Genomic DNA, 9,653 nt, shown 5'->3' with positions numbered 1-9,653 from the left:
AAGTAAGAAATCTATTTATGCGCTTCTAAATTTTATTCCCATTTCTCCTATTGAATAGCAAAAGCCAAGACTCTTGTGCCAGCTTGAGAGGTATGAATATAAAAATTCACAACTCCCTGAAGCCTTCCCTGAGCTACCGAGAATGTCACTTCATCCACTGCCTGGCTGAGGAGGAAGGGAGTTGGAGAGGGACAGGGGCTACCAAGGGACTGTGGAAGTCATTAGCAGGTGATTGGAGCGCAGCGGCATCCCTGATACAAACAGAATGTCATTTTTTTAGGGCAAAGACATATAAGCCTCTAAAGGGTTTAGTATATCAACTTTCCAGTGATGCAGATCATGGCCGATGACACTGTGACTCCCCTAGTGTGAAACCTCTCAACTTCTGAAGCAGGAAGAATTATAAACAGGTACAGTCAACCTTAAAAAGAAGGATTCTCTTATTTTCAGGACTTTGAGTTTTGTTAGTGGAGCTATATACTTTGACCTGAGCAGGAGGAGTTCTGTGCTTCTTTTAGGTACTTGGGTTGTTGGGTACTCTAGGTGGGACAAAAATAACACCTAGACCAAAAGATAAGAAAGCCAATTAGCAAGGTCAGTTTAGCTAATATTGCCCCAGCTCCATGACCTACTGGAAGAGGATATCAACCAGGCCACTCAGATAGGAGGAGGGGACAGAAGACATTTGAGGAACAATTCAATACTCTAGAGGATTCTAAAAGAATCTTGACTTTGAAATGGACCTGGCATTCCTTAATGAAATTTATGAAATTTTTGGTCTGTTACACTGTTGAACTTTAACTTCTTATGATTTGACTCCTCCAAAACATATAATACTGTGTTGGGGGGGGTATTCCTTCAAACTTCGTTTGGCCTGGCTGTAATTAGTGTTCCTGTCTACATGTGGTTCCCTCTGCCTGGAATGCTCTTCCTTCAACCCTTACCTATAGCCTGCCTCCCCATGAGCATATACTTCTTAGGAAGGCTTCTAAGAACCTTTCTTCCTGCCACCAGAGTTGATCACCACGTCTTTTGTAGTATCATCATGTCATCTGTAGCTCACACCTCTGTGAGATCATTTTCCATGTTGTGTGGTCAGTATTTGTTCTGACATCATTCACTAGACTGTGAACTCCTGGAAGGCTAGCCTTTAGTTGTTCCATCTCCCCCTGCCATGGATCAAATATGGATGTTATTGTGTCTCTCTTGAGTTCCTCAAGAGTGGAAGATTCTCAATCCCTGGGCAAGTAGCAGGTACTCTCCAAATAGGTTTCAGTAGCTTAAGAATTGGGGAGAGACGAAGAGGCTTGTTCAGTGAATCTTTCTAGTATGCCTGGCAGGAGTCAGCTGGGATTAGTTAATACCTATCACCTCAGCAGGAGGCTCAATAGCCTGTTTCAACTGGCACAAGCTCTCCAAGGGATATTGGTGCTGGACAACTGGTATACTCAGCACTGGTATGTATTTCCCCTATTCAGCTAGTCACAAAACCTACATTGTTTTACTCCCCTTATATGCTTTCATGAGAACTCTACAAAAAGACCGGGAGAGGAGCTAGATGCCTCTCCTGCAGCATACACATGGTATATCTGGCCATGGCCAGTCCAACCACTCCTCTTCCTGGGAAGCTTGAGAAAAGGGGTCTACATACATGTCTCCAGACCCAGCCTATGTGTCTCAGTCTGTTCTGGGTGGTGATTATGCCATGTTTGACTGGACCTTTTGCCTAATACCAGGCCACTGCTTGGAAATCAAGTGATCCAGAGGAAAAAAAAATGGATAGAAAGATAGATAGATACAAAGTTTCTGAGCTTGAGAAACAAGCATGTGGGATAAAAAGTGTAATTTTCTAACATCTTCATCAATGCTGTGATCACTCTCTTCTTTTCTAGATGCCTTCCTGAAGCAAAAAGCCAAAGAGGCAAATCCTATTAGTTTACCTGAACATGTTTCCTGCAACTTCCTTGTTATTTTGATTGAGTACTCCCTTGACTTCTGCTTTGACCCCACTCAAATCTGATTCTTGAATCCTGTTTTGTGCTCTGGAGGCTGGTGAACTATTGGAGTGCCGCCTGAGAACCCAGAGACCAGCAAGTTAACTGTAGTATAATGAACCCAGTGGAAGACTGGAATGAACGCATAACAATAAATTATTTTATTGTTGATATCTGTAAATTTGTTGCCATTCCATTTAGATGAACTTTGGCTTCAGTATTCAATACTCCAAGATAAAACAATTAGGAGAATTTCTGTCTTTGAGTCAAAAATAGGAATGTCTTTCTATGGCAAATATCTACCTCTTAATTTTTTCCAAATTGTTAAACAGATTGGTGATTGTTAGCTCAAAAAGGAAACAAGTAGGAAATATAGAACTTTCCCAGTATATAAAGCTATATAAGAATTGTGCTTTCAGGTGAGACATTATGTTTTGTGTAATCACCGCTGGAAATTTTAAATTCAAGTTGTGGTACTTGGCCAGGAAAACTAGTAAAACAGCCTCAAGACCAGGCAAAAACTCATTCTTTCAACTTGGTATTAGTTTATAACAAGACATACTCATACAACAAAGACTTTCTAAAATTATATTTTATCATTAAAATTCTCTAGAGCTTTCATAAAACATTGTTGTTTCTCCCCAGATAACAAAGATATCTAGAAAAGTGATTCATCATGGTATGAAAGCACATGAGAGACAGAGATAGGATAGTTGGTTCCTGGCTCTTCTAATCCTGTTCTTTTGTTATAAACTACATATTGCTGGCTATATGGCTTAATGAACAAAAGGTTCAGCAGAATCTGTGGACATCAAATGGCCTTCATGAAACAATGTCTTGATGAGTTAAGTAAAAATGAATCAGAAACACATGGACCCAACTTCCCTTGAAATATAAGAGGGCATACAAATCAAGGCAAAGAGCATTTAACAAACACTGGGTTTGGGTTTCCTGAACCTGAAATGTTAAAATAATTAGCAAGGACTTATTGAGACTGAAAAGTGATCAGTTCCAGTATTTCTAACTCAAAATTGAAATGAAGAGAGGCGGAAAGGCCCTAGAAGAGAAGGGAGTGGCCATGGGGCAGATGGAGACCTTTGAAAATTAGCTTTTTCCCAAAACCAGTTGTTTCCCAAAGCTCACAAATTTTGTTTTTATATATTCATTTTTCTTCTCTTTCACTTTGATTTTCAGATTTCAGCTGGAGACATACCTTCAAATGTTCTAAATGGTTCAGCACAAGTCTTCTAGTCTCTTCTCAAAGGCAGGAAATGATGATATTTGGTAAGACAATGCTCGGCTCATTTTTGAGTTGGAGATAAATTTATATTTTGGCCATTCAGGAAGTTTGGCTAAGTAATCAGGTTGAATTTATTTCCTAGTGAGCTGGACTTCTCAGCATTTCCCAAACCCAGAAAATAAACCCTTTGAGAAGGCACTGTAAAAAAGTTGTAAGAAAGAATTATTCTGTACTAGAGTACAGATATATTAAATAGATTGCAAATCTGGAGGAAATAACCCCCCAAATCTTTTTGCTAGAAACTAAGAGAAAGCAGTTTCCCTGGTTGATCATACTGTATCTGGATTCTCAGAATCCCTTCTCTGGTCCTGCTCCTCTCCGTTCCTCCTCACGGAGGCCTCTGGGACCCAGCCTGCTTCCTCCATCCTTTGTGATTTTCCTCCCCACATTCAAGTCTGGCTGCAGAGTGTGGAACAGTTATCCACCACTATTCCAGAATACACATTATTTTTTTTAACGACCTTAGAGCTTTTATTGATAATCATCATAGGAAACTGACCCAGGCAACAAAAATAATAACCCAAGGGAGGTTGCAGAGAGGACAGAGTAATCCTTAGTCTCTTGGCTCCAGACCTCCTGGGTCAACGGAGAGCTCAAATGCCGTGGTCCTGCCCGATCTCAGCAACCAGACCCCCCCTACTGAAGTTCATGGGTATCCTTCCTTTCAAGATGCCCCTGGGTCAAGCTTGAAAATAGGTTGTATCATTAATGTCTCCTTATATCAAGAAGGAACTGTCCATCTGTAGAGCCCTTTTGATTAGAGGATGCTTGTTCACAATTGCTATGCATGGCTTAAAATTATCCTCTTTGGGTGCATTCCCATGTAACTCTTCCCATTTATGAAAAATTAATTGTTTTAGACATTTCAGACCTATCAGGGACAAACTTAATTTTTAAAAAATCATCAAAATAGGAAACACTTCACTTACTCATCATTATGTGTTTGTGTCCATGAAGCTCAAAATGTCTGGTACAATGGATACAGTAGTCAATTGCATGATATAATCTGACTCTAACACATTGTGAAAGTATTCAGCAATGCCCAAGAGTCCTGGCTGAAGGGAGCAACTTTATTAATTCATTCAGTGAGCACCGTCACGTTTCTTCCTCCAGGGTCTCTACTGATAATATTTTAGCACATGACAAAAAATGGCAACAGTCTTAGATTTGGGGAGCTTATTCATGTGCATAATGCAGTCTGACACTCCCTTTGATGCAAGACCTTCTTCCAGGCTTGGTTTTGTTTTTTTTCCTACACCAAGAGTGATCACTCTCTTCTGTTGGAGCACCTATTAAGAGGTAAGCCCATGAGTTATGTTCTCTCAGTAATTATTGAACAACCCTATGAAAGAGGTAACATGAACCATATTTAATGACTGAGCAAATTTAGACTTAGAGAAATTAACTAATTTGCTCAATACTGAGCCATTGATAAAGTGGGAGACTTTGGATTGAAATTCAGATCTAGTACAAAAGTATATTGTATTCACCACATTCCTCTCTCTTTTCTCAGTTGTGTATAAAATGCATGGAACTTTCAAAGAAAGGTGGTATATAAATCTGTTCTGGTGATAAAGGAATGAGGGCCAGGAAAACTAATCGTACTGTTTTCTAAGTATACTATTATAGGTCTACAACATATTAGAGTGGTAGATACATTTATGACCATCAAATCTCACCTCATCTTTACATAACCAAGAACCCCCTAGAAAAAGAAAGTTGTCTTCAGATTGGTACCTAAGGCCAAGGCTGCCATCGAGGACCTCCCACTTCTCAAGCCACGGTGCTCTCCAATCCATGTATCATCTGGTAAAACTAATCAAATTACAATCAAAAGAGAGAAAACTTCACCAAGGAAAAAGCTCAGAAATCATCTCACTCCCGCCCCAAAGCTATCATGTCTAAGGTCATCATTGCCAAAACCAGGAATTCTAAGAAGACTCCTGAGTGTTTTGCGTTGGGTACAAATGACTGTCCAGTCTTTGAATACACTATTTTTTTAATAGCTGGAGATCAAGCTAGAAGAAGGTAGGGTTGCAACGTCACAAATGCCACAGGGACTAATGATACAGGCTCTCGTTGCAGTAGCACTAGTTGAGTCCTTGTTTGGCATTTGAGTACGTAGTTGGTTTAGAATCCCAGTTCAGTAAACTTATAATAGCTTTACAGTTGCTAAGACTCAGGGCTCTTTATCGGTCCTAAATGATCTCCCTGTATTTTCTTTTTCTGTTCGCCACGAGTCCTGGGAATTCAGCCTATTTTCCTATTTTAGTGTAAAAAAAAAAATGATAGTGCAACCAGTTCTTTTTACTGAAGTCTTATTATATGCAAACACTGTCCTAAGTACTTTACATGTATCATTTCACTAATCTTTATGAAGTAGGTCCTCTTATTATTTCCATTTTATACATAGGAAACTGAGACAGAGAGAGGTTGTTAAGTAACAGACTCAAGGTTAAACAGTTAGTAAGTGGTTGAGATGCTCTGCGTTGTATGATTTTGGTTTCTCCCTCCAGAAAAAGGTCCTCCAATTCTCTCCTTTGTCCCAAAAGACATACACATGTTATATGCCCCCTCCCATCATATTTTTTAAAAAAGAAGATTTTGCTGGGAATTGCTGCTACAAAACAGAGAGTAACACAATATAAACACTGGTAAGTTACAAGGTTACAGAATTTTACAAAGTTCTTTTGATTGTGATTTGTGGTCTGTAGTTTATGACTGCCTGCTAACATAACCAATGGAAGCCCCAGTGGTCTTTTGTTCTTTTCTTTTCTTTCCCTGGGAATAGCAGTTTGTTACTCATCTGTGCCTTTTTTTTTTTCTTGCCTGAAAACACTGGTAATAGAGGACGAACCAAAGGTGTACCTCGGTCCTATCCCATGGACTCATGTCTTCACTGAACCCCCCCCCCAGACATCATGGAATGCCCATCACCAGATTTTGGGGTCGCACACAATGATCCCCTTTAGTGGAAGAAGGAGAAGAGGAGGGGGGACAAAGAGGGGAGGAAGAAATGTCCTTAAACTTAAAGCCTAATCAGCTTGTTTTTCTGGAGCATCTTACTGGTAAGGGTTGAGAGTATACTGGGACTTAATTTTTCTTTCATGGATTTATCACCTGCCCTTGTGGAGATGGTAATGGGTAGATGCAATTAGGATCCCATGGTACCTTGAGCCATTGAAATTCCCAATGGCAACAGCAGATGTTGAACTTATGTCCAGCCTGTCTGTTGTCCAGTGTTGATCTTTTGGAAGCAGGCAGATACATTCCATGCAGAAGTGAGCTCCACTGCCTTTTTATGATCTAGTATTATACTGATACTTCTATGTGTTTAGATATAGATAAAATCCTAATTAAAATCAGAAAAACCAAAGAAGTCACTGTAATGGGAATATATATGTCTTGGCTCTGCCACTAATTAGTTTTGTGATTTTGGCAGATTCTTTCATTTCTCTGGGACTCAGTTTCCTAGTTTTTAAAGTGAGAGAAAAAAACTTTAACATTTCTGAGGTATCTTTTCCTTCTAGCATTCTCTGATTTATAGGAACCATGTGAATGAAAGAAGTCTTTTAGAAACTTGAAAATATAGTAGTATAGGGGAATGTATCTTCTGTTATTTTTAATTTTATCGGACTTTATTTGATTCTGAATATTAAAACAGAATGGAATATTTTTCAATTAGCTTCCTATGTAGTACCAAACACATATTTAATTCACGAGGAAAAAAAGCTAAAAACTACTATGGGGGGAGAAGTATTTCAGTTTTCTTAGACATTAAATGGCTCATTCAAAGCAACATTTTGATAAATTGTGTAAATGAGAGAGGAACATATGGATTAAATTTTCCTTGAAATACATACGCACTTAAAAATTAAGAAGAAAAAGTGCTTGGCAAAGCCCATTTGGGGTTCTGCCAAATGGGAAACATTTTAAAAATAGTTGAAAATGCAGTTCTATCTCAAAATGCTGCAATATTCACCCATCCTTATTGATTATGTATTTTTAAATTGTGAATCACTCTCCTTGTATTTATTTTTGCAGTTTGTTTTATGCCCTGGGGGCTTGTTCAATTCTGCTACCTTTTTTTTTCCCCCCATAAACAGAGAGCAGAGTCCATTAGCCACTGAAGAGCATATCACCGTTTCTGTCACCCCCTGTGAGCTTCCTGTTAACTTGACTTCTGTGGAAGATTCAGTTTGATATCTCCTGGTGTCACGACTGGCATTAATTCATATTGCCGTAATGAAAAATTCTAAGGAGCAAATAAAGGGGATTTGGTCTTTGAAGCTGTGTTATATGGTAAGTAACTTTCTAGTAAATCATGCTATCGCAGTGGAAAAGCTTTGAGGGAATACAAGTCCCGAATTTCATGATTATGTAGAAATCAAAACCAGAAAATCAGAATGCACAGAGATAACATTCTTCTCATGGACAGAAGAGTTGGCTTTGTTCATGGATCCCATGGTACAAATTGAAGAAGAGAAAATTATTTTCTCAAAACTCTTTAAAATCACACATTTCTGGTTAAGTTGGCAACACTTCCTAGTTTTAAGGGACAAATTTACCTGAGCAAAATGACTCAGTGCAATTTGTGTAATTATTCCACAGCTAACTGCAGCCACACTGCGGAAGTCACACCTCCGCAGAAAAATATACAAACTCGGGCCATTAGGACATCTTCCTGAAATCTGACATTCTAGGTGAGATTTTTCTCCCTTCTCCCTGCTTCTCTCTCCCTTTTCTCTTATCTAACCCTTTTAATAAGAATGCTATTTTGTCATGAAAATATAAGAAAGCAAGAATATTTTCTTAGTGTTAAAATCTCAAACCCTAGGAGACAAGTCCATCAAATACAGCATTCTACTTAGGCTATGTCCACGGCAAGAATTAGATTTATTTTCACAGGTTAGTAACAATATTTTATCCTTTGAGGTTAATCTGTAGAATGGAGGAGTATATTTTTATTGTTGGGTTGTCCTTTTTATTCATAGTATCAAAATGCTATATGTTATTTTTGATAATTATTTTTCAAAGAATTCCTTATGACTTAAATAGAAACTTTCCTCGCTGGGCTTATATATTTGATCCACACAAAATTGCAAATAGATCTTGTACAGTTTCATGAGCTCTGAAATAAAAAATGTAGGCAATTTTACCTAACAGTTCAGTAACAGAACTGAAGACCTAGGTGACACCCTTGGAACTCCCCATGTTCTTGGTTTATGTTTAAAGGGCCAGTCAACACAACAGAATATGTTTGAAATATAAAAGAAGTAATTTTGAAATGCTTTGTTCCATTTACTTGGCGAATGTTATAAATAATGATTTTTGCTCTCTGGTAACCCAAACATTCTAAGTATATATTATTCTATTCTTTAGCTTATTTGTTCAAAATGTAGTGGTCAATTCAGAGAATCTAAAAAAGAAAGAGAAAAGGTAATTATTTGACTAAGGGGATTATGGACAATTATTTCAGTTTATGAATAAAGGAAGGCAGGTAGTTATATGCCTTCCTCAACGTAAGGTGTTGATTTGTCATACTTAGGTCAGACCTAAGTATATCCTCACAGTCGGGAAACTTCAATTATCATCATAGTTCCTTGGTTACTAAAAGAAATTACTTTTTCAAAATTTGACTTTCTTGAGGTATCATTTACGTACAATGAGACGCGCCTATTGTAAGTGTACACTTAGACGAGATTTGAGAGATGCGTACATCTGTGGATCCACCATCACCACAATCAAGTTGTGGGATATTTATATCATCCCCAGAATTGCCTTTGTTTTCCTTTTCAGCCCATTTCCTCCCTTGGAGGCCCTGGCAAGCCCTTCTTTACTTTATACCATAATAGGCTAGTTTTTCTTGTTTTAAAATTTGATATCAATTCATTTATATAGTATGTATTTTTTGGTGTCTCCGTTCTTTTACACAGCATCATATTTTTGAGAGCCATCCATGTTGCAGTATCCATAGTTTATTCCTTTTTATTGCTGAGTAGTTTCCATTTTATGACATATCACGATCTGCTTGTCCATATACATTTAAGTTGTGCCCACCTTTTGGCCACTAGGAGTAAAGCTGCTGTGAACATTTATGTACAAGTTTTTGTACTGACATGTTTTATTTCTCTTGGGTAACCATCTAGGAGTAAAATTGATGGGTTGTATGATAAATGTGTTTTACTTCTTAAGAAACTGCCAAAATGTTTTTCCAAATTGGTTGAACCATTTTATACTCCCATAAAAGTGTGTATAAGTTCTGTCACATCCTAATGTTTAGTAATATTTTTATTTTTAATATTAGCTGCTCTTATAAGTGTGTAATGGTATCTCATTTAGATTTAAATTTGCATTTT

At 37.9% G+C, this 9,653-nt stretch overlaps 1 long non-coding RNA gene across 1 annotated transcript; it reads left to right on the top strand.

Annotated features, from left to right (window-relative positions):
* Positions 1-338: 338 nt before the first annotated feature.
* Positions 339-7,994, top strand: LOC116597136. The gene is made up of 5 exons (XR_004288462.1): positions 339-410; positions 3,189-3,278; positions 6,143-6,362; positions 7,401-7,596; positions 7,906-7,994. It is a non-coding gene; the product is annotated as an uncharacterized LOC116597136 (long non-coding RNA).
* Positions 7,995-9,653: the final 1,659 nt, after the last annotated feature.

This window comes from Mustela erminea, chromosome 8 (genome assembly GCF_009829155.1).
Source record: "Mustela erminea isolate mMusErm1 chromosome 8, mMusErm1.Pri, whole genome shotgun sequence".
In the NCBI taxonomy this organism is placed as follows: domain Eukaryota; kingdom Metazoa; phylum Chordata; class Mammalia; order Carnivora; family Mustelidae; genus Mustela; species Mustela erminea.
The sequence above is the reverse complement of the archived record's forward strand: the minus strand, read 5'-3'. Positions and strand labels throughout refer to the sequence as shown.